The sequence below is a fragment of the Zingiber officinale genome, chromosome 9A, assembly GCF_018446385.1.
Source record: "Zingiber officinale cultivar Zhangliang chromosome 9A, Zo_v1.1, whole genome shotgun sequence".
Classification (NCBI taxonomy): Eukaryota; Viridiplantae; Streptophyta; class Magnoliopsida; order Zingiberales; family Zingiberaceae; genus Zingiber; species Zingiber officinale.
In genome coordinates this window covers 62,901,332-62,912,715 of record NC_056002.1, presented here as the reverse complement: position 1 = coordinate 62,912,715, position 11,384 = coordinate 62,901,332, and the positions used below count along the sequence as shown (strand labels likewise).

The window sequence follows — 11,384 nt, the reverse complement described above, 5'->3', positions numbered from 1 at the left end:
TTCCATGTCCAACACGACAAAATATGTGGGAATAACATTCCCATCCACCTCTACTGGCACATCTTCTATAATACCCAAAGGGTACCTGCAGGAATGATCGGCAAGTTGAAGTGCCATAGTAGTAAGTTTAATGTTTTTGAGACCTAATTTATTACAAATTGAATAGGGAATGAGGCTAACACTTGCCCCCAAATCACAAAAAGCTTTTTCAAAAAATTCTTTTCCTATGTTGCAAGGAATATAAAAGCTCCCTGGGTCCTTTAGTTTTGGGGAAGTGTTCTTCTCCAAAATAGCACTACATTCCTCACTAAGCGCAATGGTCTCAACCTCTCCTCTTCTTCTCTTGTTTGACATGAGATCCTTCAGGAATTTGGCAAATCTAGGCATTTGAAGAATAGCATCAATAAGAGGTACCTCTACACAAATTTCCTTAACTTTTTCTAAAAACTTGCCAAATTCTTCATCTTTCTTGAGCATTGTAAGTCTCTGAGGAAAAGGGACAGCTTTGCTCTGATGGTTTAGTGGGAGAGTCTCTTCAACCTCAATGGTACTCTCCTCATTAGCTTGAATCTGATTTGGTATAAGAGGAGAGAGCTCTTCTTCTTTTTGTATCCCTTTTGGAGCAGTCACTTGGGAGTCTCCCAAGGTCCGTCCGCTTCTAAGCTCAATTCTATTGCAATGCTCCATAGGATTCACATCAGGTTTTCCTGGAAGTTGTCCTGGTGCTCTGGATGATGAGGAAGTTAGTTGGGCAATTTGACTATCCTGGATCTTTTGATGCTTTTCAGAATTATCCATTCTCTGAATGAGGTTTGCTAAATCTTGCTTCATTTCATTCTGACTTGAGATAATTTCTTCAAGTATCTTTTCAATATTTGACTTTGGTAAGCCTTGAGAAGATAGATGTTGAAAATTTTGTTGCCCAGCTTGAAAATTTGGTCTTGCCCCCATAGATGGTCCTTGATCTTGATTATTTCTGTAAGAAAAATTAGGATGACTCTTCCATCCAGGGTTATAAGTATTTGAGTATGGGTTGTTCTGCCTTTGATTGTAACTCATGATTGCATCACATTGTTCCAGTTGATTGATTTGTGCAGTGATAGCTCCCAATGGACATGAGTCATTTGAGTGCTCTGAACTCCCACATACTTCACAAGATGTACCAATAGCATTGACCATATTAGCACTAGTCCCCATATTCTCAAATTTCTTTGTAAGAGCGTCCAATTTTGCAGACAAAAGAGTGACTGCATCTACATCAAACTTCCCTGATGCTTTAATTGTTGCGTTTACAGAAGAATAGCCACCACTTCTTTCATTTGCCCATTGATGATGATTTCGTGCTACACTGTCAATAATTTCTTCAGCTTCATCTAAACTTTTATTCATAAGTGCCCCTCCAGCAGCTGAATCAAGGGACACTTTGGTATGATAGTCGATACCATTATAAAAAGTGTGCAACACTAACCATCTTTCTAACCCATGATGTGGGCATTGTCTGAGCATACTATTATATCTATCCCATGCTTCAAAAAGAGATTCTGAGTCAGTTTGCTTGAAGCTTGCAATTAGATTCCTCATATGAGCTGTTTTGCTTGGTGGATAGAATTTATCAAGAAACTGTTGCTCACACTGCTCCCAAGTGGTGATGCTATTAGGGGCCAAAGAATTCAGCCATTGCTTTGCTCTATCTCTTAAAGAAAACCCAAATAATAATAATCTAACTGCTTCTGAAGGAACTCCATTCATTTTCATGGTACCACACATTTCATAAAAGACCTCTAAGTGTTGATTGGGGTCTTCATGAGGTCCTCCACCAAATTGGTTCTGCTGCACCATAGATATAATTGCGGGTTTGATCTCAAAGTTATTAGCTTCCACTGAAGGTCTTGAAATACTAGATCGAAAACCTCTTGCATAAGGTGCAGCATAATCCTTGAGTGGTCTATTCGCCATGTTCAAATGTTCCTGTTCTTCAATTTGCCTTTGCAGAATTCTTCTTTTATGGAAAGTTCTGTCAATCTCAGGGTCAAAAGGAAAGAATTCCCCTGCAAAGTTAGATCTTCGCATACACAAGAACAAGATAGCAAATGACAATTCAACGAAAAAAGAAAAAAAAAAGAATAAAAATGCAGAATTGAATTTGTACAAAAAGAATTAACAAGAAGTTAAAGTTATACAAGAAAGTAAAAACAGAAATCTAATGATTAGTTACAACTATGCAATATGAAAGGAAAACAAATGTTATGTTTAGTCTAACTCAATTGATAATTCCTAATGTTATAGTGCAGTCCCCGGCAACGGCGCCAAAAACTTGTAACGCTCCGCAAGTGTACGGAAATGTCGCAAGTAATATAAAAGATTATCGTATCCACAGGGACTGGAATAAGCACTAGAAATGTCTCAATGCGAATTAGCTAAACAACTATCCAATTGTTTCAAATGCAAAGTGAAGGTAAACAAATCTAATATTAAAGATCAACAAACAAGAGTTTAGTGTTTTGGGTTATGATAAAGGGAGATTCTAGGAGTTTCGGTTTCTTTGTAAGATTTCTTGAATGTAAATGGTTCACCAATTCTTATCCCTCAATTGCCAAACACTTGTAGAAAGTTGCCGGTTCTCTCTTGCAATAGATAACCGGCTAAGGACTGAGAAATGTATCTAAATATGATCAATTAGACGTGAACCTACGTTGTCCTTACACAGAAGCGCACCTATTACTATGCCTTCCTCGGATATCAACATAGAAGCCCACAACTTATTAATCTATCAAGATACAAGAAACTAATCACAAGATCCATCCTACTCTCTTGAATATTCCTATTTCCTCTTCAAGATTATCTCTCAAACATCCTTACACGGACTTGCACCTGTCACGTGGATCCCTCGGATGATCGAGTGAGAGTTTATCTTTACAAAGTCCACAAGAAATCCAAACAATCAATCAAGAATGAGAATTAAGCACAAATCACCATTAATCATTCAAGATCTAATTGATACAAGCAAGACAATGTCATTGAAACAAGAAATTGGCAAATCCATAAGAGATTACATCAATCCATCATACAAATACTCCCTTAATCCTAGAATACAAGATCTACTCCATGAATCGAGGAAGAATACCCGAAGAAATAAAGATTACAAGCATTTCTTAAATCCCCAATCCAAGAAACCAAGAAAAGGGGGAAAGAGAAAACTTATCTACGAAGAAGCCTCGTCTTCGGATCCAATCCTCGCTCCGGAGTCGAAATCGTCAAGAACTCCCCTCGAATTGCCCAGAAATCCTCCCAAGAATGGGAGGATACCACCAAATCTTGCCTTCTCCCAAAGGGGGAGAGATCCCCTTTCAATTCATGAAGGAGGGTTTAAATAGAGGAGGAAATCGGGCGCCACACGGCCGTGTGAGATTCACACGGCCATGTCCAGTTCCTTCTCTGCCAAAGCTGCACGGCCGTGTGACTCACACGGCCAGGACCCTTCTGTTCTCTAGAAATACTACACGGCCGTGTGGTGCACACGGCCACCACCCGCTTGGCCTCTGGAAACCTCACACGGTCGTGTAGATCTACACGGCCATGTAAGGCATCTGCTCTAATTTCTTCAAATCAAGACACGGCCGTGTGAGATTCACACGGCCATGTCCTCTTCCCTTCCCGTTAAAACTACACGGTCGTGTGTGGTACATGGCCTGATGCTCTCTCCCTTCAATTCCTTCCAAGCTTGTCCGAGGACGCATAATCTTCACCAATTTCGACTCCTGTGTACAGAAAATGCACAAAAAGCAGATCTCCGAACCAAAAGAGTAAATATGCTAAAAGGAAAGCTGGAAATATAAAAGTGCATAGATCAAGCATGCTCAAAGTATGTAAATGTGCGTAAAAATATGCATAAAAGAGTATATAATCTACGTACATCAAAGTCCTGGTGAGTGAAGCTAGGTAGTGGAAGTCCTAGTAAGTGAAGCTGGACCCTAGTGAGTGAAGCTAGGTGGTGGAAGTCCTGGTGAGTGAAGCCAGGCAATGAAAATCCTGGTAAGTGAAGCCGGGTAATGGAAGTCTTGGTGCGTGAAACCAGCCAATGGAAGTCCTAGTGAGTGAAGTTGGGTAGCCCTAGGGGAGGTAACCCTAGGTTATACGGTCGACTGGACCAGTGAATCTTGAAATCTGTTAACATTGTCATATTTTATTGTTTTATCTATTATGCTAACTCAATGTTGCAGGGAAGTTCAGCTAGGTCAATGGGCCGATCGGATAGCTGGCATGAAGTCCAGATAGGTCGACGGGCTGACCGGATGTCTGGGAAAATGGTAAGTTAAAGTAAGTCACTAGAGGGGAGTGACTTGGTGAGGACACGTTCCCCGTTTGAAGGAACAGTAGGTGTCGATCCAACTTAGATCCATTTTAGAAATCTAAGTTGAGATCTTTACTAGATTCTGGTTTCGATGAGACAGAATCTAATTACTACTCTACTTGCTATATATTGTGCTAACTTTATTTTGTAGAGTATTATAATTTTTATTTGTCTCGGACTAACTTTTTCTTACAGAAAAATGGTTTACTGGAAAAGGTGGTCCGGGCGCCCGGAAGGGATCCGGGCACCCGGAATGCCCAAGGCTTATCTGTTTGCTAGCTTGGAGCGTGCTGATTGGTTGGTCGATGTCACGGTCCAGGTGCCCGAAAGGGATCCAGGCGCTCGAAATTGCCTATATAAGCAGCCTTTCACTAGGAGCACACAACACAAGTTTCTTCTACGATTACTTTATTGCGCGCTACTCCAAAGACGCTCCTGCGACTCCACGATGTGACTTCGATGGCCGAGTGACGCTGCTCCGACTACCGAGCAACATAACTCCGACGATAGAGTGACGCGACTCCAACAACTGAAAGTACAGTCTTCCAGATCTCTGAGAAATTGTTGGTATACTTGTTTACTTCTTCACTTAAGATTATACATTCATTGTATTACTTTTGTAAAAGATTTGCGAACTATTAGTGAAGTAGCGACCGAAAGCACTCTCATGTATAGACCTTGGAGTAGGAGTCGATAAAGGCCCCGAACCAAGTAAAATATGGTTTGTTAGCGTTGTGTTCATTGTTATCTTTCCGCTGTATACTCGATTTTATGTTCGATTTTCAACAATCACTATACACCCCCCTCCTCTAATGTTCTTTTCGATCCAACACTTTTCTCCATCTCCCCTTCGTGAATCCTAATTTTAGAGCCGCTTCCTTCCTATGACTCATCTCCTTGCTCTCTTCCCCCACTAAGAGTTCTTCCTCTTTGTCTTTCGAGTTTATAAAGTCAATGGTGAGAAATTTTGGTACTTCACCAAAAGTTTCCTCCTTTTCAAGCTCGGTATGGAAAGTCCTTCTCATTTTCTAGATCCTCCCTCCCTCATCGATTTCCAGTCTCCTCTTCTTTTATTCCTCTACGAGTTGGAGTCGAGTGGGGGCGACAGTGGTAGTGGTGGAAGAAATGTGGTGTGAGAAGATCGAGATCAAGCGGATAGAGAATTCCACCAATCGACATGTCACCTTCTCCAAGCGCCGCAATGGGATCATTATGGAGATGAGAAAGATCAGCATCCTCTACAAAGAGCAAGTCTTTATCGTCATATTCTCAAGCTCTGGCAAGATGTCTGAGTACTACAACCCCTCCACAATGTAAATTTGCGCATGATCTGTTTGTTTTTCTTAAGAGAGAAAAGAAAACTTTTTTGGCTCATTTTTTTGTGTGGTAAGTGAATTTTGAGACTCTAATGACACTTGCAAACGGAACTATGTCAGCTTGCCGAAGATTTTGGAGAGGTACTGGATGAACTCCAATGAAAATATCTAGGATGCAAAGCACGAGGTAACATTGCCATGAAATAAAGAAAGTAAAAGAGATTGCTCCATTTTATTATAATAGGGGGGATTATCGATTGCAATGTTGTATAACTTGTGAGATGAATAAAATGGTGAATGGAGCAAACTGTCATGATCTCACTCTTTTCTTATTTGATCCTTCTGCTTCTTTTAACTTCAACCATCTCTATTCTTGGATCATGGTGAAGCGAGGAAGTTGAATTCTATCACACCCTAGGTAGTCCCTGATAGAAAAAATTTCGACAGCATCTTCCCTGTACGGATGATAATATGAAACTATACTACATGCCCTCAGAGCCACATATACCTCGACCAACACGACCGGAACAATAACAATAAAAATACCTAAACAAACCACATAGTTTATATCAAAACAGCCTCCGACTGTCATCACAATACAAAAGAAATCGAAAATAACATCTAAACTTACCTCTTCTGCCGATCGGCAGGCGCGTAGCAAAACATAACAAATACAAATCCACCAAGCAAACAAAAACCCAACCAGTATTATACTTAAAGACAAACCACACAAAATTCAGAGTGCAAAACCGATACAAGTCTGAAACATAGCTCTAAGCAAATAACTAGAAACCCAAAAGACCAATACGAAAACTCTTGTGACGAAGGGACTAGCAATTGGAACCTCCTGACGTCCTCAACCTGAAATAGAAAAATATCAACGGGGTGAGTCCAACACTCAGCGGATATCAAGTTGACATGCACTGCAAGAAATAACCAATAGTAACAATTATGCGTACAGTCTCCTAGAATAATAATGGACAATGTAAAACTGAAAGGAAAGAAGAAGTTGTACTCAACAAGAACTCCTATCAGGATAATAAGGTCGTCAGACCGAAAATATCATGTCTCCTGTATGCATGTCAATCATATGCATCCACCAAATATGCAGCAAACAAAGTGAAGCAAACACAAATAATAAATGCAATCATGCATATGATGTAAATGACATGGTCACCCTTGACGTCAGTCATCCATCTCACATACAATGGTGAGACCAAGTGGGTAGGGCTATGACAACTGTGCACTCTGCCATCACTGCTCCTGATGAGTGACCGAGTGAACAGGATGCTGTCGGAGTACACCTATCCTACTACCCCAAATCATAAGATGGTGCATGACACTAAGCATGAAAATCCTGACCATATCTACCTCCATAAAACATGTACCAAAAATAGATAGATTAAATACGAAGATCTAGGTACACATATCAGATATCGTAAATGTCTAGTCTGATGTATCGTAAGGCATGGTTTGTCACTACCTCTATGAGCATATATATAATCAAGAAGATATGAATGTAAAACAGGTAAGTAAAAATAAGCATACAACAAGTAACTAAAGGCGCTGGAATTCTATTCTGTTTAAATTTCCCCGTACAAAAATTGTACAAGTACAGAACTATTCCTAGCAACCCGCATGTTCGATCAGACATGTATTTGATCAATCAAGCAAGTTCTTGACAGATCAAAACACACCTTGATCAAAGTACAAGATCGCTAGCCTCTTGTGTTGGTATTCAAAATCGATACAAAGAAAACTCGACTAATTACGCAACGAAATTAAAGAACTAGTTGTACCTTTTCTTTTATAGCTAAGACCTCTTGATCTTCCGCCGTATTCCTCTCCTTTTCTTGGGCGTCGTGTGAGTGACGATCTACCAAGACAAAACCACCCTTCTTCTATTTTTTGTTTCCAAACCCGCAGGCTAAAAAAGGAGGATGGGGCACCTTCTAATCTTCTTCCTTCTCCTTTTCTTCCTCTTCTCCATTCCGCCGCCCACCAAGAAAGCTCTAGCAAGGAGGGGCACCGACCCTAGCAAGGAGGAGGGGCGCTGACCCTTGGCAATGAGGAAGGGAGGGGCGCTAACCACAAGGAGGGAGGAGGTGAGGGGCGCCGGCCATAAGGAAGAGGATGTGTGCCGCTGACCCTAGGAGGAGAGAAGAGAATTGTGGGAAAAATTAGGGTTTAGGGGCACCACTTACTCCTTCTTATAGCCTTGCCGCTACCTACTAGAAAGGTAAGAAATTGAACAAAATCAAAACACGAATGCATGGATGCGATATAGACTACTCGACCTAGAGAATTTAGGTCTCCTAATGGGCTTGGGCTTCCTGTGTTCGGCCCGAACACCCAACTCAAGTCTATCAATAATAACTCATACCACTAAAGGATTATTATTGAACTATCGCACCAATCCTATATTACAATATGGGCTCCTTCTTATCATGAGTGCGTTAATCTTCCTGTGTTTAAGATATCGTATGTCTGTTAATTAAATGAGTTACTGACAGCTCAATTAATTAACATCTGATTCCAAGAGTAGTACCACTCAACTTTATTATCATGCCGGATTAAGTCCACCTGTAGGGTTTACATAATAATCCTTATGAGCTCCTCAAGAGGACATCATCAGGCTAAATAATTAGGACAAAGATGTTGGTGCAGTGAGCACCAGATGATCGAACCTGAGTTTTGATTATGGCAAAGGGTTCAAAGTTAAGCTGTGGTGTTATCTAACAAGGTTCATGGAGTTTGCAGGAAAGTCCTAAGTGATACTTAGGCAAAAGTCCTAGCTGCGGTTAGGCAAGGTGAAAACCCTAGGGGGTGGTAACCCTAGGTCCTAGGGGGTGGTAACCCTAGGTCCTAGGGGGTGGTAACCCTAGGTGAAGGAAAATCCTAAGGGGCGGTAACTTTAGGTCCTAGGGGGTGGTAACCCTAGGTGAAAGAAAAAGCCTAAGGAGGGGTAACCTTAGGTCCTAGGGGGTGGTAACCCTAGGTGGAGAAAAACCCTAAGGAGCAGCAACCTTAGGTCCTAGGGGGCGGTAACTCTAGGTGGAGAAAAATCCTAAGGGGGGGGGGGGGTAACCTTAGGTCCTAGGGGTGGTAACCCTACGTGGAGAAAAACCCTAGGGGGCGGTAACCCTAGGTCATAGGGGGTGGTAACCCTAGGCGAAAAGTCCAGTCAGTCTAGAGGACTGGACTGGCATCAAGTAATCTCTCCTGAGGGGAGTAGGTGAGGACGCGTTCCCCGGAAGAGTGAACAGTAGGCGTCGGTTCGACCTAGGGTTTTCGGTAGGAAATCCGAAGTCAGAATTGGACAGTCCGAAGATTGTCAAAATATTCTATTCATATTATTGTTTTGTGCTAACTTTGGTTTGCAGGGTATTTTTGGGACTAACATACTTTGCAGGTATAAAAGAGCACCTTAAGCCTCGGATGAACAGTGTCCGAGGCGCCTCCATGGAGCTTGGAGGCACCTCGGGTGCAGAATGTGAGCTGACCACGAAGCAATGCTAGAGGCGCCTCGGATGGAGCTGGAGGCGCCTTGGACCAAAGCTTGGAGGCGCCTTGGAGTGGCTTGAAGGCGCCTTCAAGCTGATAAGGTGCGACGAGTTCAGCAGTGATCCACGCAGGTGACTCGGAGGCCTAGAGGCGCCTTGGATGGTCTTAGAAGCGCCTCCAACAGGCTTTAAAAGGAGGCTTTGAGCAGCAGGTTGAATAATCAATTAAAAAGCTATCCTTTGACTGTTGGCTGCTAAAGAGACGACCCTGAAGTGCTGTAGCTACGCCCCGACAACCAGGAGCTGCGATTCTACTATTCTTTGTTGTCGGTATCATTATTTCTAAGTACTCTTAGTTGTAATTGTAGGACCGTTGGGCCGACTAGGAGAGGGTTGTTGGATAGTACTGTAAACACAAAAAGCAAACAACAACCTTCCTCGAACTCTTTAAGCTAACACTTGTATATATAAAGAAAGTCGATAAATTAAAAGCATAAAGAAAAAGCGAGGCACAAGGATTTACTTGGTTACAACCGATGTGGTTGTTAATCCAAGGAATATTAAGCTCACTAAAAACTCCTTTAGGTGGAGAAGCCTCGTACAACGTTGAAGCGCAGAAAACAGAAGCTCAACTCTAGACTAAAGCTTACAAGGGTTGGAATTACAATTCAGAGTTCGTTAGAAAGGTTCTAGACCAAGGCTATATTTATAGCCTTGGTCGGGGCACCCTGAAGGGGTTCCGGGTGCCCTGGGGGGGATAAAATTTATCCCCGAATGATCAGATCGAGTCAAATCTCGATCCTGGTCAAAAGTCTGCTCCGGGCCCTCGGAAGGGTTTCAGGCGCCCCGGAGCCCAAAGTCAACAGAAGTTGACTTTTTCATCTGGGACCTCTTCTCTGGTTCAATCCCGCCTCGGTCCGATTCTTCTCCTCCGGATCCGCTCGCTTGGGTGATCTCTGCCATCCGGAAAAGGGCTCACCCAAACCCAAGTTCCGGTCTTCTCGAGTAGCCTTCCGCTCCGGTTTCTCGTCCCTCAGAATCGCCGCGTGTTTCCTTCTCGTCCACCAACGTACTCATCCACAGTCTTCGTCCCTCGGCCGACCTTCTCGCTAGCTGTGTCTCTTGCTCCCTGAGTAATCTTCCGCTCCGGCTTTCGTCCCTCGGAACCACCACACGCTTCCTTCTCGTCCACCGGGGTACTCTTTCGCAGCACCTCGTCCCTCGGACGCACCGCGTGTCATCCTTCTCGTAATTAGCTATGTTTCCGCTCAAGTACCTATGCTCTTAAGCTCCTGCACACTTAGACATAAGGTTAAAACAACACAGGACCTAACTTAACTTGTCGATCACACCAAAACAACCTTGGAGTTCCAACAGTAATCTCAAATTGTACTGAATTTATGATACTATAGTTATTGCCCACCGAAAGCGATCAACGATCGCGGGCCTTGGAGTAGGAGTCGCCACAGGCTCCAAACCAAGTAACTCATTGTGTCTCTCTGTGTGATTATTTTATTTCCGCTGCGTCATTACTCGAGTTTTACGAATCCGAAATGAGTGAAAGCCACGAGCGCTATTCCCCCTCCCCCCTCTAACGCTTCTCGATCCAACAATTGGTATTAGACCGGGGTTGTTCTGAATTGGTACAACTACCGTTTGAGCATTTTTTTGTCGCTTTCTCGCTCGTATAGGGTAAAAATAAAACCTTACGACTTTCATTTTTTCCCTCCAAAATTATTTTTGAAAAATTTATTTTCATCTTTTCACGGTTTATTAGTATTGATAAAATATCAAATTTGGCAAAATTTGAAATAATATTTTTTTAATATTTTTTTATTATTTTATTATTTTTTCTTGAAATTTGTGAATTTCTATTTCTATCCTTCTACCACACTACTAATCTAGGATTAAGTCCTGGGACAAGTTTTTTGTTCACTTTTTCGTGCAAGATTCAATGGCTCTCCAAGAAGGCTATAGCACCACTCGCCCACCGCTCTTCTCCGGCGAAGACTTCAGCTACTGGAAAGACCGAATGGAGTCGTACTTGCAAACCGAGTTCGAAGTCTGGATGATCACCAAGACCGGGCTTGAACTACCAACTGACGGCGCTGGTAAGCCACTACCGTACGAGAACTAGGACGCGAACCTTATCAAAAAGGTAGAAGCAAACGCAAAAGCAACGTATACACTTCAGTGCGGCTTAACGAATAAGGA

General features: G+C 42.5%; 1 non-coding gene across 1 annotated transcript; it reads left to right on the top strand.

Annotated features, from left to right (window-relative positions):
* The first annotated feature begins 1,477 nt into the window (after window positions 1–1,477).
* On the top strand, window positions 1,478–1,583 carry LOC122022130. The gene has a single exon (XR_006122863.1). It is a non-coding gene; the product is annotated as a small nucleolar RNA R71 (small nucleolar RNA).
* The last annotated feature ends 9,801 nt before the right edge of the window (window positions 1,584–11,384 follow it).